The sequence below is a fragment of the Schistocerca nitens genome, chromosome 11 (assembly GCF_023898315.1).
Source record: "Schistocerca nitens isolate TAMUIC-IGC-003100 chromosome 11, iqSchNite1.1, whole genome shotgun sequence".
In the NCBI taxonomy this organism is placed as follows: Eukaryota; Metazoa; Arthropoda; class Insecta; order Orthoptera; family Acrididae; genus Schistocerca; species Schistocerca nitens.
The window spans coordinates 148,815,652-148,841,953 of record NC_064624.1 but is presented as its reverse complement, the minus strand read 5'-3'; the positions used below and the strand labels follow the sequence as shown (position 1 = coordinate 148,841,953).

The following is a 26,302-nucleotide window of genomic DNA, read 5'->3' as shown; positions in this document are numbered from 1 at the left end:
CTGTTGCGGAAGGAAGTGCTTTCGTCAAATGCGGCCGAAAACTAACATTTTGTGTGTTGGGAGAAAAGCCGAACGCGAATTCTGCCGTGCTCCTACGTTACGTGAGTGCCAACGGCCATACCATGATGAATACACCGGTTCTCGTCCGATCACCGAAGTTAAGCATCATTGGGCCCGGTTAGTACTTGGATGGGTGACCACCTGGGAAACCCGGGTGCTGTTGGCTCCCTTCCTTTTTTTTTTTTTTTGTTTTATGTCGCTACCCCTACCAGCCCAATTTTCAAACCACCTTTCTGTTGTGACAAAGATGCTTCCTTAAGCATTTTAAACTACTGCAATGGTACGAAAATGCAGTAATTAACTCAGTTTGAGGGAGAATTTGCTAAGCAAGTTTGCCAAGAAAACTTTGAAAACGACAAAACAGTACGAATCGGCAGGTGATTTCTGAAATCCGTCACCGCCTATTGTTGTGTAGGAGTGTAGAGTTCGAAATTTGATTTGTAATCACGAATTTATTCCTTAGTCGTCTCGTCTCGTCTCGTCTCGTCCCGCAGACGTTTGTCGTGCTTGCGCTGTCATATGGACCACGACCCGAGCGGCAGCGAGCGGCAGTCGAGCAAAGTCGGGACAAGTCGGGACGGGGACAGGGATAGGACTGGTGTGAATGCACTGCAAACTACGCACACACCCGGTGTGTGAGGCGAGGCGAGGCGAGGCGAGGAAGCCCACATCGCTACCAGTGGCGCCCTCCAGCACGACACTGCCACACCCCGCACAGGCCGTCCGCTGGACACCAGGGACAAGATGCGTCCTCCGCTAGTGTCGAAGGCTGCACGCGGAGGTGCAACGAGCAGCAGTGCGTCTCACACACGCGGCGGTGCGCCCGCTAATTCGGCCGTCGCTCTGCTGGGACGCCGGGCGCGCCCCCCGCGCCGTCCTCGAGGAACTGGCTGTTGCGGAAGGAAGTGCTTTCGTCAAATGCGGCCGAAAACTAACATTTTGTGTGTTGGGAGAAAAGCCGAACGCGAATTCTGCCGTGCTCCTACGTTACGTGAGTGCCAACGGCCATACCATGATGAATACACCGGTTCTCGTCCGATCACCGAAGTTAAGCATCATTGGGCCCGGTTAGTACTTGGATGGGTGACCACCTGGGAAACCCGGGTGCTGTTGGCTCCCTTCCTTTTTTTTTTTTTTTGTTTTATGTCGCTACCCCTACCAGCCCAATTTTCAAACCACCTTTCTGTTGTGACAAAGATGCTTCCTTAAGCATTTTAAACTACTGCAATGGTACGAAAATGCAGTAATTAACTCAGTTTGAGGGAGAATTTGCTAAGCAAGTTTGCCAAGAAAACTTTGAAAACGACAAAACAGTACGAATCGGCAGGTGATTTCTGAAATCCGTCACCGCCTATTGTTGTGTAGGAGTGTAGAGTTCGAAATTTGATTTGTAATCACGAATTTATTCCTTAGTCGTCTCGTCTCGTCTCGTCTCGTCCCGCAGACGTTTGTCGTGCTTGCGCTGTCATATGGACCACGACCCGAGCGGCAGCGAGCGGCAGTCGAGCAAAGTCGGGACAAGTCGGGACGGGGACAGGGATAGGACTGGTGTGAATGCACTGCAAACTACGCACACACCCGGTGTGTGAGGCGAGGCGAGGCGAGGCGAGGAAGCCCACATCGCTACCAGTGGCGCCCTCCAGCACGACACTGCCACACCCCGCACAGGCCGTCCGCTGGACACCAGGGACAAGATGCGTCCTCCGCTAGTGTCGAAGGCTGCACGCGGAGGTGCAACGAGCAGCAGTGCGTCTCACACACGCGGCGGTGCGCCCGCTAATTCGGCCGTCGCTCTGCTGGGACGCCGGGCGCGCCCCCCGCGCCGTCCTCGAGGAACTGGCTGTTGCGGAAGGAAGTGCTTTCGTCAAATGCGGCCGAAAACTAACATTTTGTGTGTTGGGAGAAAAGCCGAACGCGAATTCTGCCGTGCTCCTACGTTACGTGAGTGCCAACGGCCATACCATGATGAATACACCGGTTCTCGTCCGATCACCGAAGTTAAGCATCATTGGGCCCGGTTAGTACTTGGATGGGTGACCGCCTGGGAAACCCGGGTGCTGTTGGCTTCCTTCCTTTTTTTTTTTTTTGTTTTATGTCGCTACCCCTACCAGCCCAATTTTCAAACCACCTTTCTGTTGTGACAAAGATGCTTCCTTAAGCCTTTTATACTACTGCAATGGTACGAAAATGCAGTAATTAACTCAGTTTGAGGGAGAATGTGCTAACCAAGTTTGCCAGGAAGCCTTTGAAAACGACAAAACGGTACGAATCGGCAGGTGATTTCTGAAATACGTCACCGCCTATTGTTGTGTAGGAGTGTAGAGTTCCAAACTTGATTTGTAATCACGAATCTGTCCCTTAGTCGTCTCGTCTCGTCTCGTCCCGCAGACGTTTGTCGTGCTTGCGCTGTCATATGGACCACGACCCGAGCGGCAGCGAGCGGCAGTCGAGCAAAGTCGGGACAAGTCGGGACGGGGACAGGGATAGGAATGGTGCGAATGCACTGCAAACTACGCACACACCCGGCGTGGGGCGAGGCGAGGCGAGGCGAGGCGAGGCGAGGCGAGGCGAGGCGAGGCGAGGAAGCCCACATCGCTACCAGTGGCGCCCTCCAGCACGACACTGCCACACCCCGCACAGGCCCTCCGCTGGACACCAGGGACAAGATGCGCCCTCCGCTAGTGTCGAAGGCTGCACGCGCCCTGCGAATGACAGGAGGTGCAACGAGCAGCAGTGCGTCTCACACACGCGGCGGTGCGCCCGCTAATTCGGCCGTCGCTCTGCTGGGACGCCGGGCGCGCCCCCCGCGCCGTCCTCGAGGAACTGGCTGTTGCGGAAGGAAGTGCTTTCGTCAAATGCGGCCGAAAACTAACATTTTGTGTGTTGGGAGAAAAGCCGAACGCGAATTCTGCCGTGCTCCTACGTTACGTGAGTGCCAACGGCCATACCATGATGAATACACCGGTTCTCGTCCGATCACCGAAGTTAAGCATCATTGGGCCCGGTTAGTACTTGGATGGGTGACCACCTGGGAAACCCGGGTGCTGTTGGCTCCCTTCCTTTTTTTTTTTTTTTTTGTTTTATGTCGCTACCCCTACCAGCCCAATTTTCAAACCACCTTTCTGTTGTGACAAAGATGCTTCCTTAAGCATTTTAAACTACTGCAATGGTACGAAAATGCAGTAATTAACTCAGTTTGAGGGAGAATTTGCTAAGCAAGTTTGCCAAGAAAACTTTGAAAACGACAAAACAGTACGAATCGGCAGGTGATTTCTGAAATCCGTCACCGCCTATTGTTGTGTAGGAGTGTAGAGTTCGAAATTTGATTTGTAATCACGAATTTATTCCTTAGTCGTCTCGTCTCGTCTCGTCTCGTCCCGCAGACGTTTGTCGTGCTTGCGCTGTCATATGGACCACGACCCGAGCGGCAGCGAGCGGCAGTCGAGCAAAGTCGGGACAAGTCGGGACGGGGACAGGGATAGGACTGGTGTGAATGCACTGCAAACTACGCACACACCCGGTGTGTGAGGCGAGGCGAGGCGAGGCGAGGAAGCCCACATCGCTACCAGTGGCGCCCTCCAGCACGACACTGCCACACCCCGCACAGGCCGTCCGCTGGACACCAGGGACAAGATGCGTCCTCCGCTAGTGTCGAAGGCTGCACGCGGAGGTGCAACGAGCAGCAGTGCGTCTCACACACGCGGCGGTGCGCCCGCTAATTCGGCCGTCGCTCTGCTGGGACGCCGGGCGCGCCCCCCGCGCCGTCCTCGAGGAACTGGCTGTTGCGGAAGGAAGTGCTTTCGTCAAATGCGGCCGAAAACTAACATTTTGTGTGTTGGGAGAAGCCGAACGCGAATTCTGCCGTGCTCCTACGTTACGTGAGTGCCAACGGCCATACCATGATGAATACACCGGTTCTCGTCCGATCACCGAAGTTAAGCATCATTGGGCCCGGTTAGTACTTGGATGGGTGACCGCCTGGGAAACCCGGGTGCTGTTGGCTTCCTTCCTTTTTTTTTTTTTGTTTTATGTCGCTACCCCTACCAGCCCAATTTTCAAACCACCTTTCTGTTGTGACAAAGATGCTTCCTTAAGCCTTTTATACTACTGCAATGGTACGAAAATGCAGTAATTAACTCAGTTTGAGGGAGAATGTGCTAACCAAGTTTGCCAGGAAGCCTTTGAAAACGACAAAACGGTACGAATCGGCAGGTGATTTCTGAAATACGTCACCGCCTATTGTTGTGTAGGAGTGTAGAGTTCCAAACTTGATTTGTAATCACGAATCTGTCCCTTAGTCGTCTCGTCTCGTCTCGTCCCGCAGACGTTTGTCGTGCTTGCGCTGTCATATGGACCACGACCCGAGCGGCAGCGAGCGGCAGTCGAGCAAAGTCGGGACAAGTCGGGACGGGGACAGGGATAGGACTGGTGTGAATGCACTGCAAACTACGCACACACCCGGTGTGTGAGGCGAGGCGAGGCGAGGCGAGGAAGCCCACATCGCTACCAGTGGCGCCCTCCAGCACGACACTGCCACACCCCGCACAGGCCGTCCGCTGGACACCAGGGACAAGATGCGTCCTCCGCTAGTGTCGAAGGCTGCACGCGGAGGTGCAACGAGCAGCAGTGCGTCTCACACACGCGGCGGTGCGCCCGCTAATTCGGCCGTCGCTCTGCTGGGACGCCGGGCGCGCCCCCCGCGCCGTCCTCGAGGAACTGGCTGTTGCGGAAGGAAGTGCTTTCGTCAAATGCGGCCGAAAACTAACATTTTGTGTGTTGGGAGAAAAGCCGAACGCGAATTCTGCCGTGCTCCTACGTTACGTGAGTGCCAACGGCCATACCATGATGAATACACCGGTTCTCGTCCGATCACCGAAGTTAAGCATCATTGGGCCCGGTTAGTACTTGGATGGGTGACCACCTGGGAAACCCGGGTGCTGTTGGCTCCCTTCCTTTTTTTTTTTTTTTGTTTTATGTCGCTACCCCTACCAGCCCAATTTTCAAACCACCTTTCTGTTGTGACAAAGATGCTTCCTTAAGCATTTTAAACTACTGCAATGGTACGAAAATGCAGTAATTAACTCAGTTTGAGGGAGAATTTGCTAAGCAAGTTTGCCAAGAAAACTTTGAAAACGACAAAACAGTACGAATCGGCAGGTGATTTCTGAAATCCGTCACCGCCTATTGTTGTGTAGGAGTGTAGAGTTCGAAATTTGATTTGTAATCACGAATTTATTCCTTAGTCGTCTCGTCTCGTCTCGTCTCGTCCCGCAGACGTTTGTCGTGCTTGCGCTGTCATATGGACCACGACCCGAGCGGCAGCGAGCGGCAGTCGAGCAAAGTCGGGACAAGTCGGGACGGGGACAGGGATAGGACTGGTGTGAATGCACTGCAAACTACGCACACACCCGGTGTGTGAGGCGAGGCGAGGCGAGGCGAGGAAGCCCACATCGCTACCAGTGGCGCCCTCCAGCACGACACTGCCACACCCCGCACAGGCCGTCCGCTGGACACCAGGGACAAGATGCGTCCTCCGCTAGTGTCGAAGGCTGCACGCGGAGGTGCAACGAGCAGCAGTGCGTCTCACACACGCGGCGGTGCGCCCGCTAATTCGGCCGTCGCTCTGCTGGGACGCCGGGCGCGCCCCCCGCGCCGTCCTCGAGGAACTGGCTGTTGCGGAAGGAAGTGCTTTCGTCAAATGCGGCCGAAAACTAACATTTTGTGTGTTGGGAGAAAAGCCGAACGCGAATTCTGCCGTGCTCCTACGTTACGTGAGTGCCAACGGCCATACCATGATGAATACACCGGTTCTCGTCCGATCACCGAAGTTAAGCATCATTGGGCCCGGTTAGTACTTGGATGGGTGACCGCCTGGGAAACCCGGGTGCTGTTGGCTTCCTTCCTTTTTTTTTTTTTGTTTTATGTCGCTACCCCTACCAGCCCAATTTTCAAACCACCTTTCTGTTGTGACAAAGATGCTTCCTTAAGCCTTTTATACTACTGCAATGGTACGAAAATGCAGTAATTAACTCAGTTTGAGGGAGAATGTGCTAACCAAGTTTGCCAGGAAGCCTTTGAAAACGACAAAACGGTACGAATCGGCAGGTGATTTCTGAAATACGTCACCGCCTATTGTTGTGTAGGAGTGTAGAGTTCCAAACTTGATTTGTAATCACGAATCTGTCCCTTAGTCGTCTCGTCTCGTCTCGTCCCGCAGACGTTTGTCGTGCTTGCGCTGTCATATGGACCACGACCCGAGCGGCAGCGAGCGGCAGTCGAGCAAAGTCGGGACAAGTCGGGACGGGGACAGGGATAGGAATGGTGCGAATGCACTGCAAACTACGCACACACCCGGCGTGGGGCGAGGCGAGGCGAGGCGAGGCGAGGCGAGGCGAGGCGAGGCGAGGCGAGGAAGCCCACATCGCTACCAGTGGCGCCCTCCAGCACGACACTGCCACACCCCGCACAGGCCCTCCGCTGGACACCAGGGACAAGATGCGCCCTCCGCTAGTGTCGAAGGCTGCACGCGCCCTGCGAATGACAGGAGGTGCAACGAGCAGCAGTGCGTCTCACACACGCGGCGGTGCGCCCGCTAATTCGGCCGTCGCTCTGCTGGGACGCCGGGCGCGCCCCCCGCGCCGTCCTCGAGGAACTGGCTGTTGCGGAAGGAAGTGCTTTCGTCAAATGCGGCCGAAAACTAACATTTTGTGTGTTGGGAGAAAAGCCGAACGCGAATTCTGCCGTGCTCCTACGTTACGTGAGTGCCAACGGCCATACCATGATGAATACACCGGTTCTCGTCCGATCACCGAAGTTAAGCATCATTGGGCCCGGTTAGTACTTGGATGGGTGACCACCTGGGAAACCCGGGTGCTGTTGGCTCCCTTCCTTTTTTTTTTTTTTTGTTTTATGTCGCTACCCCTACCAGCCCAATTTTCAAACCACCTTTCTGTTGTGACAAAGATGCTTCCTTAAGCATTTTAAACTACTGCAATGGTACGAAAATGCAGTAATTAACTCAGTTTGAGGGAGAATTTGCTAAGCAAGTTTGCCAAGAAAACTTTGAAAACGACAAAACAGTACGAATCGGCAGGTGATTTCTGAAATCCGTCACCGCCTATTGTTGTGTAGGAGTGTAGAGTTCGAAATTTGATTTGTAATCACGAATTTATTCCTTAGTCGTCTCGTCTCGTCTCGTCTCGTCCCGCAGACGTTTGTCGTGCTTGCGCTGTCATATGGACCACGACCCGAGCGGCAGCGAGCGGCAGTCGAGCAAAGTCGGGACAAGTCGGGACGGGGACAGGGATAGGACTGGTGTGAATGCACTGCAAACTACGCACACACCCGGTGTGTGAGGCGAGGCGAGGCGAGGCGAGGAAGCCCACATCGCTACCAGTGGCGCCCTCCAGCACGACACTGCCACACCCCGCACAGGCCGTCCGCTGGACACCAGGGACAAGATGCGTCCTCCGCTAGTGTCGAAGGCTGCACGCGGAGGTGCAACGAGCAGCAGTGCGTCTCACACACGCGGCGGTGCGCCCGCTAATTCGGCCGTCGCTCTGCTGGGACGCCGGGCGCGCCCCCCGCGCCGTCCTCGAGGAACTGGCTGTTGCGGAAGGAAGTGCTTTCGTCAAATGCGGCCGAAAACTAACATTTTGTGTGTTGGGAGAAAAGCCGAACGCGAATTCTGCCGTGCTCCTACGTTACGTGAGTGCCAACGGCCATACCATGATGAATACACCGGTTCTCGTCCGATCACCGAAGTTAAGCATCATTGGGCCCGGTTAGTACTTGGATGGGTGACCGCCTGGGAAACCCGGGTGCTGTTGGCTTCCTTCCTTTTTTTTTTTTTGTTTTATGTCGCTACCCCTACCAGCCCAATTTTCAAACCACCTTTCTGTTGTGACAAAGATGCTTCCTTAAGCCTTTTATACTACTGCAATGGTACGAAAATGCAGTAATTAACTCAGTTTGAGGGAGAATGTGCTAACCAAGTTTGCCAGGAAGCCTTTGAAAACGACAAAACGGTACGAATCGGCAGGTGATTTCTGAAATACGTCACCGCCTATTGTTGTGTAGGAGTGTAGAGTTCCAAACTTGATTTGTAATCACGAATCTGTCCCTTAGTCGTCTCGTCTCGTCTCGTCCCGCAGACGTTTGTCGTGCTTGCGCTGTCATATGGACCACGACCCGAGCGGCAGCGAGCGGCAGTCGAGCAAAGTCGGGACAAGTCGGGACGGGGACAGGGATAGGAATGGTGCGAATGCACTGCAAACTACGCACACACCCGGCGTGGGGCGAGGCGAGGCGAGGCGAGGCGAGGCGAGGCGAGGCGAGGCGAGGCGAGGAAGCCCACATCGCTACCAGTGGCGCCCTCCAGCACGACACTGCCACACCCCGCACAGGCCCTCCGCTGGACACCAGGGACAAGATGCGCCCTCCGCTAGTGTCGAAGGCTGCACGCGCCCAGCCACACCTCGGTGCGGCGCGCTCCGCTCGGCCGTTGGTGTTTGTCAGTCGCGTGCTCGCTGTGCCACGTGGCGGATCTTCGCCTCGCGGTTGCTGGTTTTCATCACAACTGTGAGTAGACATGGACTCTGAAGATCGCGAGAATAATGTTCAATGTGAATTTGACCGTACTGTGTCCCGACCGTCAGCTTTAGAAATTCATCATTGGTTAATCAATGACTTAAAGTTAACGGACAGTGACGTACTTGGCTTGCAGTTAGACACGTTCCTCAACTCTCTCTTCGTGAAACTCAGTAATTCGGACCTATGTGACAGTATAGTAACCGTTACTGATGGTGTGCGAAAATTTAAGCATTCTGACGGCAGTGTTAGTAATGTTCACCTTACAAATGCAGGTTTCGGTGTTCGTAATGTGCGGGTGTTTAATCTTCCTTTCGAGGTCAAAAACGAGACCATTTCACGTTGTCTTGGCCCCTACGGTACTGTGTTGTCGGTAGTTAAAGAAAAGTGGTCGGCTGCGTACCCTTTTCAAGTCGAAAACGGTATCCGTAGCGTTAGAATGATTGTGCGGAAGCATGTTCCGTCCTTTTTGTATATGGCCGGTCATCGCGCCTTCATTACCTACAGTGGACAACCACAAACATGTTCATATTGTAACGCTACGGACCACTTTAGACAACATTGTCCGCGCCGTAGGCGTCCGGTACAGTTGCCACTTGGCGATGACGGTGACGTACAGACAACGTGGGCGGCGGTTGCATTAGGTGCACCCCCTTCGCCTGCCCGCCGTGTTGACACCCCTTTTCCCATGGACGTTACGCCTGTCGCCCCTGTTGTGGTCGGTTCGGTCGTGTCGGTCGTGCCTTCGCCTGCTGATGTTGCACGGTCCGACATTCTGTCCGAGTCGACAGAGACGTGTGCAGAACTCGCTCCGGTTGTTGTTTGTGATGTAGTTTCGAGCCCGGTGGTCTCAGACGTTGTCGTGACGGACTTTGTTCGCACGGATGTGTCTTCTGTTACGGAACGTGTTCCATCTGACCCGTCCGACTCAATTCCCGTCGAACGGGTTTTTGTGTCGTCCCAAAAAGTATCTGAGACACCGGTGTCGGACCCTGTCCGTCTACGTACTGCCCCCGTTTCGTATCCTTCGGAATCGGTTCCCGCTTCTGGAGCTGCTTGCGCTCCGCCTAAGGCGCCTACACATGAAAAACCTAGGTCGCGGCGTGACACTACGTCTCGGCGTCGCGGCTCTGTCGACCGCGCACGTAGTGCAAGCACTTCTGCGTTTTTGACGCAACGGTCTTCCTCTGGCAGGGAGCGTAGCCCGTCTCCACAACGTAAACCCTCTCCGCGTTCGAAGCCTTCACAGCAACAGCCGCAGGCGTCTCAAAAAGCGCAGCGTGTCGTTCCTGACGCTCGGACGGCTGCCCCTTCCGGGCGCCGTCAGCAGCATTCGGTGGCCAGTAGTCAGCCCGCGCGTGCGGACGACCGCCGGCAGGAAGTGGTACGCCATTTGAAAGATGTGTTACAATCTGGGGAACTGGGCAGTGCAATGGACACCGATATAGTTACCGCGCCAATTCCGGTTCACTCCTCACAAAAGCGAAAAGCCGAGGACCCTCCTGAGCGCCGCGCGCGCCCCTCTTCACAAGATCTCGCGTCGGTCCCTCCCACGCACGACGTACCTCTGTCGGTGGGAACTCCCGGTGCGCCCAAGCTCACGGATGTTGCGGGTGCGTCTTCGCACACGCAACCGTGTGACTGGGCAGAGGATGTGGAGGAGGCTGACGGTACTTTCACTACCGTCTAGCTTGTTTGTTTGTCTCTTTTGTGTATGGTAGCGCACCTTCCATCTGTTGTCGCTACTATAAATTTAAACCGGTTGGCGTCGCGTGCTAAGTACTTGAGCTTGGTGGACTTTTTACGTTTTGTTGCTGCCGACGTAGTCTTTTTACAAGAAGTTGTGTCCGATCTTTTACAATTTGTTCCCGGATATCAGGTGCTATTTAATTTTGATCCGGAATGTAACTGTGGTACTGCGTTGTTGGTTAGGGCCGGCATTGCTTACACGGACGTTGCTACGATACCTAACGGGCGTGGGGTGGCCTGTACGGTCAACAACATCCGTTACGTGAACGTGTACGCACCTTCCGGTGCTGAGGGGAAGCTGCAGCGTCGCGTGTTTTATAGCAGAGATATTTGTCATCTTCTTTCTGGTAACCACCTGCCCATCGTGTTGGGTGGTGATTTTAATTGTGTGTTGGCTGCTATCGACCAGGAGCCACAACCCTACAAATGTTTAGAACTACAAACGCTTGTCACGGAACTGAAATTGGTCGATACCTGGCGTCATTTGTATCCCGACGAACCGGGGTTTACTTATTACTACGTGACAGGTCGGAGCCGGATCGATCGCATTTACATTTCTGGCGACAAAAAGGGTTGTGTTCTCGAGTCACAGGTACACCCCGTTCTTTTTTCGGACCATTGTGCCTATGTTTGTCGCTTCCATTCTTTGCAAGCCACAAAACCCCGTATGCGGACTATGTGGAAGTTTAATGTTTGTCATTTGTCGCATCCTGGTTTTGAACCGGTCGTTTCTCGTGTGTGGCAGCAGGCTGCGCAATATCGTGCCGTATATCCCACTGTTCTATCGTGGTGGGTGGAATACGTGAAGCCAGCGCTCCGTAAAGCAATCTGTGAATTCAGTCGCCAGCTTGCTGATTGGGAGAGGTCCACTATGCATTTTTATGAGACTTGTCTCAATGATGCGATCCGCCTACAGGCGAACACTCCGGGTCTCCGGTTGGCGCAGATTCGGCAAATTAAAACCCGTCTTTTGGCTCTGAAGACGCAGTCGTTGAAAGGTAGTGTTGTGCGGAGTCAGGCTCCTGGTTTCTTTGACGACGAAGCGCCCTCCTTGTTCCATCACTTGCGGGAGCGCCGTCGGGCGGCGCGCCGTTACGTCACAGAACTGGAAACAGCTGATGGCGTGCGCGTCCGCACTCAGTCGGAGATTATTGCTGAGGCGCACCGGCACTTTGTCGATCTTTTTAGTGCTAAAGATAGTGACGACGTCGCCGTTTCTGATCTCCTTGCTGACGTTCCGCGGGTTCTCACAGTCACCGATCGTCTCCACCTTACTGAACCGTTCACTGTCGAGGAAGTGCGTGACGTGCTAACACAGTGTGCGAAGAACAAATCACCCGGCGCTGACGGCTTACCGCCGGAATTCTATCTTCACTTTTGGCATTTGTTTGGTCCTATACTGACAGATGTGTACAATGAAATCTTAAGTGGTGTGCCGGTTCCTCCATCTTTTTTGGAAGGCGTCGTGACCCTAGCTCCAAAGACGCCGACCAATCGTAAAATGTGTGATTTACGTCCCCTCACTCTCCTCAACGGTGACTACAAATTGTTCACGAAATGTGTTGCGCTTCGTTTGAAAGTGATCATGGGCAAAGTGATCAGTGAGTACCAATTCTGCGCGGTGCCACACCGCACAATCTACGACGCTGTGTTGACGTATCGCGACGCAATTGCGTATGCGACGACGCACAGACAACCATTGGGTATTTTGTCGGTCGATTTTGCTATGGCGTTCGATAGGGTGGGCCACCAATATCTACGGCGGGTGTTGCAACAATTTGGTTTTGGAGCGACATTTATTAACATGCTCTTTAATTTGTTTACGGCGTCGTCCTCTCGAGTTTGTATTAACGGATGTCTTTCGGAGCCTGTTCCAATACGATGTTCAGTGAAACAAGGATGCCCTTTATCTATGGCGTTATTTGCGATCTCTTTGGACCCATTGTTGCGGAAATTGGCATCTTCTTGTCAAGGTCTGCGTCTTGGCGGTACCAAATACGTGTGCAGTGCATATGCCGATGATCTTGGTTTGTTGGTGTCCTCGGTCTCAGACTTAGACGTTATTCGTGCCATTCTAAGTACATACGAACTTGCATCGGGTGCGAGTATTAATCCTCGTAAAACCGTCTTTCTACCGATTCATGCGGTTTCGCGCGGCTTCTCGCGCCCGTGGTTCACTGTCACTCGTGAGCATAAAATTTTGGGCGTCCGCTTTCGACCTAATCTCTTGCAGACGGCGGCTTCTAATTGGCGTCTTGTTTTGTATGGTTTACGCGCGATGACTCACTTGAGTGCCACTCGCACCTTGGCGCTAACACAGAGGGTCGCGCTGATCAATTCGTTTTTACTCAGCAAGGCCTGGTACCTAGCCCAACTATTTCACGTCCCGACAGAACTAGGACGTGCCATAACGCAAGCGGTCTATTGGTTTCTGTGGCGGGGGGATGTTTTTAAAGTGGCTTATCTCACGTGTACTTTGCCGCGTGACCGAGGTGGGCTTGGCCTGATCCACTTTGTGGCCAAAGCATCTGCACTACTGATTCATCGGACTTGTGTCACGATTGAGAAGAACGCCTCGCATCTCACGACTTTTTTGTTCCGTGTTTATCGTCCCTCCTCTGAGCTGGCTCCGCTCGATCCGACCGGGATCCCATACCGCCTGCGTTATGTTCGGGAATTTTTCGTTCATAAGAGTTATCTCGGTGCTGACGACCTCAATCCTCGAACGCGATCAGCGCGGAGCGTGTATTCCGCTTTGCGGGGGCGGCCTGCTAGCAATAAGATGGAATTGCGTTTTCCTGGATCGGCGTGGCGGACAGTGTGGGCCAACATCCACGCCTCTTACTTGCCGCCGGACGTTAGTAGTTTGTGGTATAAGGTCGTGAATCGAACCTTCCCCACTAACGACAAGATGTGTCGCATTCATTTGCGGCCGTCTGGTTTGTGTGATTATTGCCCATGCGACGACACGCTCGAACACCGATTTTTGTGTCCGCGATCAGCGTCGATTTGGAACATTGCAGTTAAGCTTCTTGCCCTCGTCAATCGCACGAGTCCTACCACTTTTTCCGTGGACGTTGCGCTGATTCCGGATTTTCGACCTTATCCGGCCACGAAACGTGCGGCTACTACGTGGCTTACTGCACATACTGTCTATGCTCTCTGTCATTTGCGGCTGGTGGATGATTTTCACTTTCTTGAATATCTGTCTGCGCAGCATCGTCTTATTCACTCCCGGACTGACTATACTCGGACTTTTGCCAATTTTTTAACAATTGCTCTCACTTATGCTTTTGAAAAACTGCTGTGATGACAACATTGTTTTCCCGGACATGTCTTATTTTTTCTTCAAATTTGTTTTGTCTCTCTATGGAACGTAACACGATACTTGGATAAATGACTTAAAAACAAAACATCCTACTACGTCACTAATTTGATGCGCAGGACTGGTTTTTTTACTGTAACTGAATCTAGGAGTGTAACTTATGCAGCATGTCGACGCAATTTTTCGTCAGAAACCAACGTGAATTGAGCTTTTCTAAATGTTTGTGTGTGAGTGTTTGTGTTTGAGTTTGAGTGTGTGTGTGTGTGTGTGTGTGTGTGTGTGTGTGTGTGTGTGTGTGTGTGTGTGTGTGTGTGTGTGTGTATCTGCCTACGTCTCTGGATATACCAAACTTAATCTGTGTTTATCGGCCGTCGGGACGCTCACGCTAAATTGGCGGCCCATACGTAAATAACGTATTGTTTAGGTACATACATATATGTCTGTATCTATATATCTATATTTCTTTCCACGATGGGTACTTTCGTGGCTTGTTTTCTAGTTCTGTACAAAGCTTTTTATTTTCTTTCCGTTCGATTCAAGTTAATTGGGGCATACATTGTTCCGTTGTTTTTTGAGATTACCATTGCAAAAAAAAAAAACAAAAAAAAAAAAAATGTAGTTCGTCTAGTGCGTCTACGTTTTCTAATCATTCGCTCACACTGTCAAGTGATGATGATTGATTGAACGTTTAAGTTTCTTTTTATGAAGTCTTTTCGGCTTTTTCTGGACGATCTTGACAAACTTTTTGTTTGGCATGTGTGTCGGAATTTCTCCGTTTTTTCCCATTTGTGCCGTGACGAGATCCTTTACTGCTGTCTGTGCTCGACACTCTTTGGAATTTTCGTCGGTGTGGGATTTCACACCGGTGTCACGAATCATTATTTTGTTTTATGGACACTATGAGTGCTGGCGGGTGTGGGGGCGCCACTGTGGCCAGGCCTCAGGCTAAGTTGACCCCTGCCCTCATTGCCGCCGCCTGCCTGCCACACTCTTTGCCCGACCGTTTGATTAACGATGATTTTTTCCTTTTCCGGTCGATGCATCGTCCTGGTTGCATTTACGGGCGACGTCATTGTCGGTTGTTACGGCAAGAAGCCGTCTTTTCTTTCTTTCTTTCTCTCTCTTTTTTTTTGCGTATCAATGGGAGGGATACTCAGCTCTCGTTTTCTTACGAATTGGAGGAATATTTCCTTTTGTTCCATGTCCAGGCCGCCACACTGCCTCAATGCCGCTTCTGTTACTCACCGCTGGCGGTGATTATTGGCTGGTGTCCACCGTTTCACTTTGAGGGAGCCGCCAGTACCTTTTATAATATCAATAAAAAAAAAATAAAAAATAAAAAAAAAATGATGAATACACCGGTAAAAAAAAAATGATGATTACACCGGTTCTCGTCAAAAAAAAAAAAAAAAAAAAAAAAAAAAAAAAAAAAAAAAAAAAATGATGAATACACCGGTTCTCGTCCGATCACCGAAGTTAAGCATCATTGGGCCCGGTTAGTACTTGGATGGGTGACCACCTGGGAAACCCGGGTGCTGTTGGCTCCCTTCCTTTTTTTTTTTTTTTGTTTTATGTCGCTACCCCTACCAGCCCAATTTTCAAACCACCTTTCTGTTGTGACAAAGATGCTTCCTTAAGCATTTTAAACTACTGCAATGGTACGAAAATGCAGTAATTAACTCAGTTTGAGGGAGAATTTGCTAAGCAAGTTTGCCAAGAAAACTTTGAAAACGACAAAACAGTACGAATCGGCAGGTGATTTCTGAAATCCGTCACCGCCTATTGTTGTGTAGGAGTGTAGAGTTCGAAATTTGATTTGTAATCACGAATTTATTCCTTAGTCGTCTCGTCTCGTCTCGTCTCGTCCCGCAGACGTTTGTCGTGCTTGCGCTGTCATATGGACCACGACCCGAGCGGCAGCGAGCGGCAGTCGAGCAAAGTCGGGACAAGTCGGGACGGGGACAGGGATAGGACTGGTGTGAATGCACTGCAAACTACGCACACACCCGGTGTGTGAGGCGAGGCGAGGCGAGGCGAGGAAGCCCACATCGCTACCAGTGGCGCCCTCCAGCACGACACTGCCACACCCCGCACAGGCCGTCCGCTGGACACCAGGGACAAGATGCGTCCTCCGCTAGTGTCGAAGGCTGCACGCGGAGGTGCAACGAGCAGCAGTGCGTCTCACACACGCGGCGGTGCGCCCGCTAATTCGGCCGTCGCTCTGCTGGGACGCCGGGCGCGCCCCCCGCGCCGTCCTCGAGGAACTGGCTGTTGCGGAAGGAAGTGCTTTCGTCAAATGCGGCCGAAAACTAACATTTTGTGTGTTGGGAGAAAAGCCGAACGCGAATTCTGCCGTGCTCCTACGTTACGTGAGTGCCAACGGCCATACCATGATGAATACACCGGTTCTCGTCCGATCACCGAAGTTAAGCATCATTGGGCCCGGTTAGTACTTGGATGGGTGACCGCCTGGGAAACCCGGGTGCTGTTGGCTTCCTTCCTTTTTTTTTTTTTGTTTTATGTCGCTACCCCTACCAGCCCAATTTTCAAACCACCTTTCTGTTGTGACAAAGATGCTTCCTTAAGCCTTTTATACTACTGCAATGGTACGAAAATGCAGTAATTAACTCAGTTTGAGGGAGAATGTGCTAACCAAGTTTGCCAGGAAGCCTTTGAAAACGACAAAACGGTACGAATCGGCAGGTGATTTCTGAAATACGTCACCGCCTATTGTTGTGTAGGAGTGTAGAGTTCCAAACTTGATTTGTAATCACGAATCTGTCCCTTAGTCGTCTCGTCTCGTCTCGTCCCGCAGACGTTTGTCGTGCTTGCGCTGTCATATGGACCACGACCCGAGCGGCAGCGAGCGGCAGTCGAGCAAAGTCGGGACAAGTCGGGACGGGGACAGGGATAGGAATGGTGTGAATGCACTGCAAACTACGCACACACCCGGTGTGTGAGGCGAGGCGAGGCGAGGCGAGGCGAGGCGAGGCGAGGAAGCCCACATCGCTACCAGTGGCGCCCTCCAGCACGACACTGCCACACCCCGCACAGGCCGTCCGCTGGACACCAGGGACAAGATGCGTCCTCCGCTAGTGTCGAAGGCTGCACGCGGAGGTGCAACGAGCAGCAGTGCGTCTCACACACGCGGCGGTGCGCCCGCTAATTCGGCCGTCGCTCTGCTGGGACGCCGGGCGCGCCCCCCGCGCCGTCCTCGAGGAACTGGCTGTTGCGGAAGGAAGTGCTTTCGTCAAATGCGGCCGAAAACTAACATTTTGTGTGTTGGGAGAAAAGCCGAACGCGAATTCTGCCGTGCTCCTACGTTACGTGAGTGCCAACGGCCATACCATGATGAATACACCGGTTCTCGTCCGATCACCGAAGTTAAGCATCATTGGGCCCGGTTAGTACTTGGATGGGTGACCGCCTGGGAAACCCGGGTGCTGTTGGCTTCCTTCCTTTTTTTTTTTTTTTGTTTTATGTCGCTACCCCTACCAGCCCAATTTTCAAACCACCTTTCTGTTGTGACAAAGATGCTTCCTTAAGCCTTTTATACTACTGCAATGGTACGAAAATGCAGTAATTAACTCAGTTTGAGGGAGAATGTGCTAACCAAGTTTGCCAGGAAGCCTTTGAAAACGACAAAACGGTACGAATCGGCAGGTGATTTCTGAAATACGTCACCGCCTATTGTTGTGTAGGAGTGTAGAGTTCCAAACTTGATTTGTAATCACGAATCTGTCCCTTAGTCGTCTCGTCTCGTCTCGTCCCGCAGACGTTTGTCGTGCTTGCGCTGTCATATGGACCACGACCCGAGCGGCAGCGAGCGGCAGTCGAGCAAAGTCGGGACAAGTCGGGACGGGGACAGGGATAGGAATGGTGCGAATGCACTGCAAACTACGCACACACCCGGCGTGGGGCGAGGCGAGGCGAGGCGAGGCGAGGCGAGGCGAGGCGAGGCGAGGCGAGGAAGCCCACATCGCTACCAGTGGCGCCCTCCAGCACGACACTGCCACACCCCGCACAGGCCCTCCGCTGGACACCAGGGACAAGATGCGCCCTCCGCTAGTGTCGAAGGCTGCACGCGCCCTGCGAATGACAGGAGGTGCAACGAGCAGCAGTGCGTCTCACACACGCGGCGGTGCGCCCGCTAATTCGGCCGTCGCTCTGCTGGGACGCCGGGCGCGCCCCCCGCGCCGTCCTCGAGGAACTGGCTGTTGCGGAAGGAAGTGCTTTCGTCAAATGCGGCCGAAAACTAACATTTTGTGTGTTGGGAGAAAAGCCGAACGCGAATTCTGCCGTGCTCCTACGTTACGTGAGTGCCAACGGCCATACCATGATGAATACACCGGTTCTCGTCCGATCACCGAAGTTAAGCATCATTGGGCCCGGTTAGTACTTGGATGGGTGACCGCCTGGGAAACCCGGGTGCTGTTGGCTTCCTTCCTTTTTTTTTTTTTTGTTTTATGTCGCTACCCCTACCAGCCCAATTTTCAAACCACTTTTCTGTTGTGACAAAGATGCTTCCTTAAGCCTTTTATACTACTGCAATGGTACGAAAATGCAGTAATTAACTCAGTTTGAGGGAGAATGTGCTAACCAAGTTTGCCAGGAAGCCTTTGAAAACGACAAAACGGTACGAATCGGCAGGTGATTTCTGAAATACGTCACCGCCTATTGTTGTGTAGGAGTGTAGAGTTCCAAACTTGATTTGTAATCACGAATCTGTCCCTTAGTCGTCTCGTCTCGTCTCGTCCCGCAGACGTTTGTCGTGCTTGCGCTGTCATATGGACCACGACCCGAGCGGCAGCGAGCGGCAGTCGAGCAAAGTCGGGACAAGTCGGGACGGGGACAGGGATAGGACTGGTGTGAATGCACTGCAAACTACGCACACACCCGGTGTGTGAGGCGAGGCGAGGCGAGGCGAGGAAGCCCACATCGCTACCAGTGGCGCCCTCCAGCACGACACTGCCACACCCTGCACAGGCCGTCCGCTGGACACCAGGGACAAGATGCGTCCTCCGCTAGTGTCGAAGGCTGCACGCGGAGGTGCAACGAGCAGCAGTGCGTCTCACACACGCGGCGGTGCGCCCGCTAATTCGGCCGTCGCTCTGCTGGGACGCCGGGCGCGCCCCCCGCGCCGTCCTCGAGGAACTGGCTGTTGCGGAAGGAAGTGCTTTCGTCAAATGCGGCCGAAAACTAACATTTTGTGTGTTGGGAGAAAAGCCGAACGCGAATTCTGCCGTGCTCCTACGTTACGTGAGTGCCAACGGCCATACCATGATGAATACACCGGTTCTCGTCCGATCACCGAAGTTAAGCATCATTGGGCCCGGTTAGTACTTGGATGGGTGACCGCCTGGGAAACCCGGGTGCTGTTGGCTTCCTTCCTTTTTTTTTTTTTTGTTTTATGTCGCTACCCCTACCAGCCCAATTTTCAAACCACCTTTCTGTTGTGACAAAGATGCTTCCTTAAGCCTTTTATACTACTGCAATGGTACGAAAATGCAGTAATTAACTCAGTTTGAGGGAGAATGTGCTAACCAAGTTTGCCAGGAAGCCTTTGAAAACGACAAAACGGTACGAATCGGCAGGTGATTTCTGAAATACGTCACCGCCTATTGTTGTGTAGGAGTGTAGAGTTCCAAACTTGATTTGTAATCACGAATCTGTCCCTTAGTCGTCTCGTCTCGTCTCGTCCCGCAGACGTTTGTCGTGCTTGCGCTGTCATATGGACCACGACCCGAGCGGCAGCGAGCGGCAGTCGAGCAAAGTCGGGACAAGTCGGGACGGGGACAGGGATAGGAATGGTGTGAATGCACTGCAAACTACGCACACACCCGGTGTGTGAGGCGAGGCGAGGCGAGGCGAGGCGAGGCGAGGCGAGGAAGCCCACATCGCTACCAGTGGCGCCCTCCAGCACGACACTGCCACACCCCGCACAGGCCGTCCGCTGGACACCAGGGACAAGATGCGTCCTCCGCTAGTGTCGAAGGCTGCACGCGCCCAGCAACACCTCGGTGCTGTGGCTCCGCCTGCGGTCGTTCGCTGTCAGTGTTGACTTGGCTGTCGTCGCGTGCGCATCGGCGCGCGGTTGTTCCTGCCAGTGTTTGTGTTTGCTGTTCAACAGCCGGTGAGTACAATTATGTCGACATTCAACAGGGCGAATAGCGCACAGTGCGTTTTTGATCGAAATGCAAAGCGGCCGACAGCTTTTGAGATCCATGAATGGATATTCGATGAACTTAAATTACCGGATGAGGTCGTTGACACTTTTCAGCTTGATTTTATACTGTACTCTTTGTTTATCAAGTTTACTAATGTAACTCATTACGATAAATTTATCGAAACGTTTGCTGGCGTGCGTAAATTTAAACATTTCGACGGCAGTGTCAGTGATGTCCAGATTGTTCCCTCGGGTTACGGTGTGCGAACTGTTCGTGTTTTTAACGTGCCACCTGAATGTCCCAACGACTATATCTCTCGCGGGTTGTCGCAGTTTGGGACGGTGTTGTCCATCAGTAACGACAAGTGGGGTAGTGGCTACCGGTACCAAGTAAACAGTGGCGTCCGGAGTGTTAGAATCGACTTGAAAAAGCACATTCCGTCTTATTTCATGATCGCGGGCGTGCGTGCGCAAATAAGTTATGTCGGGCAACCGCCAACTTGTTCCGTTTGTCATTCGTCGGAACATTTGCGCACGGACTGCCCACGCCGACGCCCTGTTCAGCTCCCACGTGAACGGCCTGTAGACGCCTCTGGCCAGTTTGTGCCGCTTCTTAGTGAGGTAGTAGCGGGCACGGTATCCCAACCCGCCCCACCGGTTCCGCCACCTGCAGTAGACGCACCCGTTGCCTCTGTTTCAGTGTCTAATGTTATGGATATTGTCGCCGCGACACCGGTAGAACCTCTACCTTCGCAGCCAGAGTCCGTTCCGCCACCTGAAGTACCGGTACCGTCTGTCCCTGTTTCTGAACACGTGGAGGCGATTCTGCCCCCGCCGCCCGCCCCGAAGGCAAAGCCTACGCTGCCGAAGCAGCAGCGTAAGCGGAAAGGGAAGAAATCCAGGGACAGCTCACCGACCGCTCTATCAGGAACTGGTAGCGACTCGGAGACACTGTCGTCGTGCTCAGGGGGTGGGACGAAAGACACGAGGGAGACGCGCATACACGAACAGACCCAGCATTTGCGTCAGCTACTGGGAAATCAGGGCGATAAGGCCGAGCCGCCTGTTAAGCGAAAGAGTGATCAGGTCGGCAATCTGTCATTGCGACGGCAACGCACGCGTTCGGGGTCGGCTGCGGCCTCCCCCACCCGTGCGGAACCGATGGAGGCAGAATCCTCGCAAGTTGACAGGGACCGTATGGAACAGGATGACGCTTGGTGGAAGTCGCCGGAGGACGCCCCACTGTCGGGGGTGGTTCCGGACCCCCCACCCGCGCCTACGTAAATGCATTTTTGTTCATACCACTCAGTAGTTTTAAATGTTAACTTTCTGTGATTGTCAAATGTTTCTTGTGTTTGTACTAATCACGCTGTGTCTTGCACGTGGACAATAATTTACGGTAGAGCTTTCTCCCCTTTGCTCTTTTTGTACAGTGGCTTGCCAAAGGTTTCCGCGTGTAGCAATGGTGTTTTCTATTTACTATGAATGTTTGCCGTGACGTGTTTGTCAGCCCATGGACGGTGCAGTATCGCCGCTTGCCTTCCTGTTGCCGCCGTTATCATCTGATTTCAGTGTCGTGCTAATTATGTTTCGCTTCTATTGTCATATTGTCTTGTGGCAATGTTGCTATGTTGAGGGGCGGTTTTCTGTCTGCTTTTTGGCGTCCTTTTTTGCAGCAGTTTATTTTTAGAAATCCATGTGTTTTCCTGTGCTTACTTGCTGTGTGATGTCTGTTGTTCTATCTACGGTTTATCAATGCCGCTTAATATTCATGTCCACTTTGCTGTCTTGCTGTCATCGTGAAGTTTTGTAATGTGCCAGCGCTGTTGTAAATTTGGCGTACTTATCGCGTGTCATATAAATGACATTAACATGCCACGTTTGTTGCGTTTTTCCGCTGCCTTTCCGGAAAGATTGTACAAGCACGTTTAATTATGTGGAGTTGGTTGTCGTTATTTCGCGCAGCTGTTGTGTTCCACTGTGTTCGGTCTGCGCTGTGCGCATGTTCAATGCACGCATGTTTTTCTGTTCTCATTGTGTTACTTTTATTATGCGTGACTAATGTCCTATCTGTTGCAATTATCAGGTGGGTCTTGCTTTGCTGCGGGGTTTTTGTTTGCCGCTTTTTTTTCTATTTGTGCAACTTCCTGCGGGTTTGCAAATTCTAGAAAGGTGTAATTCCGGCCAGTTTTGTCATGTTTTTCTTACAAGTTCTACTGTGTTATTAACGGGGTGGGTATGTGGTATCTGCCCACTTGTGTTTTTACGTTTTATTTTTTATTATGCATGTTGTGTCTCTCTACACTTTTACATTTGTACATGTTCACTTCCATTTGTATCCTCATGACAGGGATATCGTTTTGTGTACTTTCCTACCACGTTAAGTGACGCGCCTCCTGTCGGATGGCTTGATGTTTTTCTCTTTACTCCACCTCTAGACCGATGAGTTTATTTTCAATCTTAACGTTGAATGTCAATACCGTCACGGCTGCGTATAAGGTGTTATTATTTACTGACCTCCTAAAATTTGGCCGTTATGATGTTGTTTTTCTTCAGGAGGTGGCCGGCAGAGTTTTTAGTGATATTCCTGGCTATGATGTTATTTACAATGTGGACCGTGACTCCAAGTGTGGCACTGCCATTTTATTCAAAGAGTCGTTAGAGCCGCAAGACGTTCAGGTGATGCCTAACGGCCGTGCTATTGCGTGTACGATAAGAGGAGTCCGTGTTGTAAATATCTATGCGGCGTCGGGCGCGGACAGGCGCCGTGACCGGTCGCGTTTTTTTAGCTATGAGATTTGTCCTTTTTTAACACCTGGTCGTCCACTTGTGGTAGGAGGGGATTTTAACTGTGTTGTTGATGCTGCAGATATGAGTACCGCTCCCTCACTGTGTCCAGAACTTTCCGCGTTGATTACTGCTGCTGATTTATGTGATACTTGGCGACATTTCCACCCACGTCGCACTGTCTTCACGCACATCTACAACACCGGGGGCAGTCGCCTTGACCGTATTTATGTCTCTCGCGCCCTCAAGGATGCTCTCCGTCGTGTTGACGTGCTCCCCGTGGCGTTCAGTGACCACTGTGGCTACGTTTGTGATGTGCGGCTGCAGGGTGGAGCTGCGGCTCCTGTCCCGCGGGTTTGGAAGCTAAACGTTACTCACTTGCCGAAGGATGGTTTCCGACTAACTATTACGGCTGTGTGGGAATCTTGCATTCAAAAAGTTGGCAACTACCCTTCGACGCTTGATTGGTGGTTGGCGTTAGCTAAGCCTCAGCTTCGTCGTGCCGCGCAAGCGTTCAGTCGCGAGGAGTCGTACTGGAGGAACCGTACGCTCGACTTTTACCAGCAGTGCCTTAGGGATGCTTTCGACGCCCCTATTGACCAATTTGGTGACCTCCGTCTGCGGCTCAATCGCATTAAGAGCAAGATTCTGGGGATCCATCGCGAAAGGGCGAAAGGCTACGTAGTTCGTAGTCGTTTCGCGGGCGCCGTAGATGAGGAGCATCCGACGACCTTTTATTTGGCAAAGGAGCGACGCTTGGCGTCTACGAAATGTGTTCGCAGTTTGCTAACAGATGATGGCGATCGCCTCGTTGGCAGGCGGGATGTGGTCGCTCACGTCACTGCGTATTATTCTGCGTTGTTTTCCAACTGTGATGGTGATGGCATCGCCACTGCCGCCTGTTTAGACGAGTTGCGTTGTTTTTTAACGGACGCCGATCGCGCCGAATTAACTGCAGCGTTGTTGCCACAAGATGTTTTATCGATTTTGAAGGCGTGTCCAAAGGGGAAGTCTCCAGGGCCCGACGGTTTACCGACGGAATTTTATCTAGCCATCTGGGACATTATTGGGGGCACGTTCACTTCCTTGATTAACGAAGTCCTTCGTGGTGTGGCGGTACCCGGCCGTTTTATGGACGGTAGGGTGGTGCTTATTCCTAAGAAGGAAGGAGACTGTCGCGTCCAAGACCTGCGGCCTATCACTTTATTAAATGCCGACTATAAGATCGTTGCGAGGTGCGTGGCTGACAAGTTGAAATCTGTCATGGATAAGGTTATTGCTGCTCCCCAGTCGTGTGGAGTACGGCATCGTAACATCTTTACTGCGGCTTCTGCATACAGGGATGTTGTCTGTTCAGCAGCGGCTCCTGGTTCCTCCGCCGGAATCTTATCCATTGACTTCGCCAACGCCTTCGATCGTGTCAGCCACGAATACCTCCTTCAGGTCATGTCGCGCATGGGTTTCGGTCTCCAATTTCTGGAAGTCGTACGTAACTTACTTACGGGAGCTCGGTCGGTCGTCATTGTCAATGGCTGGCCGACCGTGCCTCTTCCGATACGTCGTTCTGTTCGACAAGGCTGTCCGTTGTCGATGTTTTACTTTGTGCTTGCCATCGATCCACTGTTGCGAGCTCTCGACCGTACACTTCATGGGATTCAAATTGGCACTGTGTCGTTGCGATGTTCAGCTTACGCTGATGATGTGGGCGTTTTTGTAGCGCATACGGCGGATATTGATGCCACTAGAGCTTTATTGGAACGTTACGAACGAGCTTCTGGTGCCCGCATAAATGCACGGAAAACTGTGCTCCTTCCACTGGGGTTGCACGGTGTTGACGACCGACGGCCGTGGTTCCGCGTTGTTTCCCACCACACCATTTTGGGTCTCGACGTTACTGCGTCGCCGCAGAACATGCAGGCTCGGAACTGGCGGTCACTCCTTACGGGTATTCGCATTCTTTGTCGTACACATGCTTCCCGACGGCTCAATTTGCTACAAAAAGTCGACCTCATTAACACGTTTATTCTCTCGCGGGCATGGTATGTTGCGCAGCTGCTCTGCGTCCCGAAATTGATTGCGCGTTCCATCTCACGTGTTGTTTTCTGGTTATTGTGGCGTCATGAAATTTTTAAGGTGCGGGCGTCGGTCTGTGTCCTTGACAGATCCTTGGGAGGACTAGGACTTGTGGATTTTGGTCGTAAATGTGCGGCGTTGCTTGTAAACCGCACAGCTGCGCTGGAAACCAGCTGTCCGGGTGGCACCACGGCTGCTTTATTGGAGATTTGTCGGCCGGCGTCTGAGTGCGCCCCTGTTTCTGTCGCCGACATCCCGTATCGTTTGTCGTTCCTGCGAGAATATTATCTCACTCGCAGTTACGTTTTAAGAACGGCTAACGATCCACACTGTACCGCTCGGCGTCTCTACGCCGACCTGATGGGACGGCCACCGGTTCACAAGTTGGAGGTTCGCCTCCCTGCTGTGAACTGGAAACAGGTGTGGGCGAACATCAATGACAGCGTGTTGCCAACCGACGTTTCGGCGTTGTGGTTCAAGTTGGTGAACAACACCTTATCGACCAACCAACGCCTCGCTGACATCCACCTCCTCGCCTCGCCCAACTGTGGCAGGTGTGGCGCGCCTGACACCAGGGAGCACCGGCTGCAATGTCGGGCTGTTGCAGACGTGTGGTCGCTTTGTCAAATCATGCTCGCACTTATTCATAGAACTGTACCGGCAAATGTCACTGTGACTTCCGTTATCACCCCTGATTTTAAGTATTTTCCACGTGCAAGGCATAAAACTACTGTGTGGTTGTTTGGACATACGGTTTACGCCCTGATTGGTCTGGAACTGTCTGATGCATTTTCTTATCTGGCATATCTCTGGGATTGTTTTGTGACGGCGAAACGTAAGACGACATACAGTGCAGATTTCGCGAACTATTTGAATGTAGCGATCTTTCACGCTTATACGAAAGTTCTGCGACTATGAAATTTTCTTTCTTTCATTTATTCATTGATTTGACTTCTTTATAACCTTTTTTTTCCAATTTTTGGACGCTTTGGCGTCTTGTATATGGTGCTGACATGCACATTTTCTTTCTCTAATTATGGTGACGCTATTCGGGCCGTGTGTTACCTTAATGTGTCAATGCTAATTACTGCCACGACTCTTATGTCTAGCTTACGTGCCTGTTTTTTCTTAGTTATTTTTGCCTTTACGAGTGCATTGTCGCCTTCTTATGTGTTGAGCTCTTTTTTCTGTGGCATGTCAATTGCCAGGTACTTTAGTTTTCATTTTTTTTCTTGCGGCATGGCGAGCTGCATGTGTGTTTAGCCATTTTTTTTTTTTTTTTTTTTTTTTTTTTTTTTTTTTTTTTTTTTTTTTTTCTGTGGCACGATAATGCGGGTACTTTACTTTTAATTCATTTTTGAAGTGTGGTGAACTTGCAGCCTACTATCTCACGTTTATTTTTTGTGGCAGTGATCCTACATGTGTGTTTCAACTCATTATTCTGCGGCATGATAAATGCCAGGTAATCCTGTTTCATTTGTTTTAAGTGTGAAGAGCTAATTGCCTCATACTTTTGCTTTTACTTTTTGTGGCGGTGGTCCCTGCAAAATGTT

General features: G+C 52.0%; 13 non-coding genes and 1 pseudogene across 13 annotated transcripts; all 14 read left to right on the top strand.

Annotated features, from left to right (window-relative positions):
• Positions 1-107: 107 nt before the first annotated feature.
• On the top strand, positions 108-226 carry LOC126214256 (5S ribosomal RNA). Its single transcript, XR_007541732.1, has one exon. It is a non-coding gene; the product is annotated as a 5S ribosomal RNA (ribosomal RNA).
• An 831-nt stretch (positions 227-1,057) lies between these two features.
• Positions 1,058-1,176, top strand: LOC126214244 (5S ribosomal RNA). Its single transcript, XR_007541721.1, has one exon. It is a non-coding gene; the product is annotated as a 5S ribosomal RNA (ribosomal RNA).
• An 831-nt stretch (positions 1,177-2,007) lies between these two features.
• LOC126214192 (5S ribosomal RNA) lies at positions 2,008-2,126 on the top strand. Its single transcript, XR_007541675.1, has one exon. It is a non-coding gene; the product is annotated as a 5S ribosomal RNA (ribosomal RNA).
• An 868-nt stretch (positions 2,127-2,994) lies between these two features.
• LOC126214232 (5S ribosomal RNA) lies at positions 2,995-3,113 on the top strand. The gene has a single exon (XR_007541710.1). It is a non-coding gene; the product is annotated as a 5S ribosomal RNA (ribosomal RNA).
• An 831-nt stretch (positions 3,114-3,944) lies between these two features.
• Positions 3,945-4,063, top strand: LOC126214191 (5S ribosomal RNA). Its single transcript, XR_007541674.1, has one exon. It is a non-coding gene; the product is annotated as a 5S ribosomal RNA (ribosomal RNA).
• Positions 4,064-4,887: 824 nt separating this feature from the next.
• On the top strand, positions 4,888-5,006 carry LOC126214220 (5S ribosomal RNA). The gene has a single exon (XR_007541699.1). It is a non-coding gene; the product is annotated as a 5S ribosomal RNA (ribosomal RNA).
• An 831-nt stretch (positions 5,007-5,837) lies between these two features.
• On the top strand, positions 5,838-5,956 carry LOC126214189 (5S ribosomal RNA). The gene has a single exon (XR_007541672.1). It is a non-coding gene; the product is annotated as a 5S ribosomal RNA (ribosomal RNA).
• An 867-nt stretch (positions 5,957-6,823) lies between these two features.
• Positions 6,824-6,942, top strand: LOC126214203 (5S ribosomal RNA). The gene has a single exon (XR_007541685.1). It is a non-coding gene; the product is annotated as a 5S ribosomal RNA (ribosomal RNA).
• Positions 6,943-7,773: 831 nt separating this feature from the next.
• Positions 7,774-7,892, top strand: LOC126214188 (5S ribosomal RNA). The gene has a single exon (XR_007541671.1). It is a non-coding gene; the product is annotated as a 5S ribosomal RNA (ribosomal RNA).
• A 7,256-nt stretch (positions 7,893-15,148) lies between these two features.
• On the top strand, positions 15,149-15,267 carry LOC126214043 (5S ribosomal RNA; annotated as a pseudogene).
• An 831-nt stretch (positions 15,268-16,098) lies between these two features.
• On the top strand, positions 16,099-16,217 carry LOC126214187 (5S ribosomal RNA). The gene has a single exon (XR_007541670.1). It is a non-coding gene; the product is annotated as a 5S ribosomal RNA (ribosomal RNA).
• An 839-nt stretch (positions 16,218-17,056) lies between these two features.
• Positions 17,057-17,175, top strand: LOC126214186 (5S ribosomal RNA). Its single transcript, XR_007541669.1, has one exon. It is a non-coding gene; the product is annotated as a 5S ribosomal RNA (ribosomal RNA).
• Positions 17,176-18,044: 869 nt separating this feature from the next.
• On the top strand, positions 18,045-18,163 carry LOC126214185 (5S ribosomal RNA). The gene has a single exon (XR_007541668.1). It is a non-coding gene; the product is annotated as a 5S ribosomal RNA (ribosomal RNA).
• Positions 18,164-18,988: 825 nt separating this feature from the next.
• LOC126214184 (5S ribosomal RNA) lies at positions 18,989-19,107 on the top strand. Its single transcript, XR_007541667.1, has one exon. It is a non-coding gene; the product is annotated as a 5S ribosomal RNA (ribosomal RNA).
• The last annotated feature ends 7,195 nt before the right edge of the window (positions 19,108-26,302 follow it).